This window comes from Triticum aestivum, chromosome 3D (assembly GCF_018294505.1).
Source record: "Triticum aestivum cultivar Chinese Spring chromosome 3D, IWGSC CS RefSeq v2.1, whole genome shotgun sequence".
In the NCBI taxonomy this organism is placed as follows: Eukaryota; Viridiplantae; Streptophyta; class Magnoliopsida; order Poales; family Poaceae; genus Triticum; species Triticum aestivum.
The window spans coordinates 48,372,503-48,373,402 of record NC_057802.1 but is presented as its reverse complement, the minus strand read 5'-3'; positions in this window follow the sequence as shown (position 1 = coordinate 48,373,402).

Below are 900 nucleotides of genomic sequence, written 5' to 3'. Positions count from 1 at the left end.
GCACGGACGGGCTTTGAGCAGTGGACCTATCCACCCGGTTGTGTTAGGTCAGCCCATAGGAACACTTTGGAGCAACAACCGGGGCAGACCCACGGCAAGATCCCCTCCGTGTAGACCCGACGCGCTCGTTTCCCCCCTCCAGGTGCCGGCGGCGTCGCCGTCCGTGAGGGGGGCACACCCCGGAGACGCGTGCCGCCTCTTGGGACATGCCACCACACCACCCCGCATGTATGAGGGCCCGGTGCGACGCTCGGGTGGCATTGCTACCCCCAGGGCCCCCGTCCCCCCTCCAGGTGCCCGGTACCGGGTCCCACATAGACGGTAAACTAAGAAGCTAAAAATGTAATAATTGAATTGATTAAAAACTCCAGTATTCATCATTGAAAATGTACAATTGCTGTGAACCTTTTAGTGCTCGGGCACCGGGCCGGCTGCCCGGGCACGCCCGGTGCCCAAGCACTAAAAAGTTCACAGCAACTGTCCATTTTCTTCATATAAGTCTAATGAATATCGGAGCTTATAACGTATGGATTAGTGAACTATTTAAACAGGTCAAATTGCTTTTCCCTCGGCGAGGTGGGACTATTTTTTCAAAAAAAATTAGTTGCCATCTATGCCGACGGCTATGCCGTCAGCATAGGCCTCCTATCTATGCCGACGGCTTGGCCGCCGTTATAGAGCCACCTTATCCACTCGATGGCCCTCTCGCTGCCATGTGGGACCACTCCTATGCCGACGGCCTGGCCGTCGGCATAGGGCCACCCTTATCCACTCGGCCGGGCCACGCTCCTCCTCTCCACTCATTTCTCTCCCTCTCACCGCACCCGACCCCGACCCCAACCGCCGCCGCCCACGTCCTCCGCCGCCCGCCCTGAGCACGTCACCGCCCGCGCCGCCCCG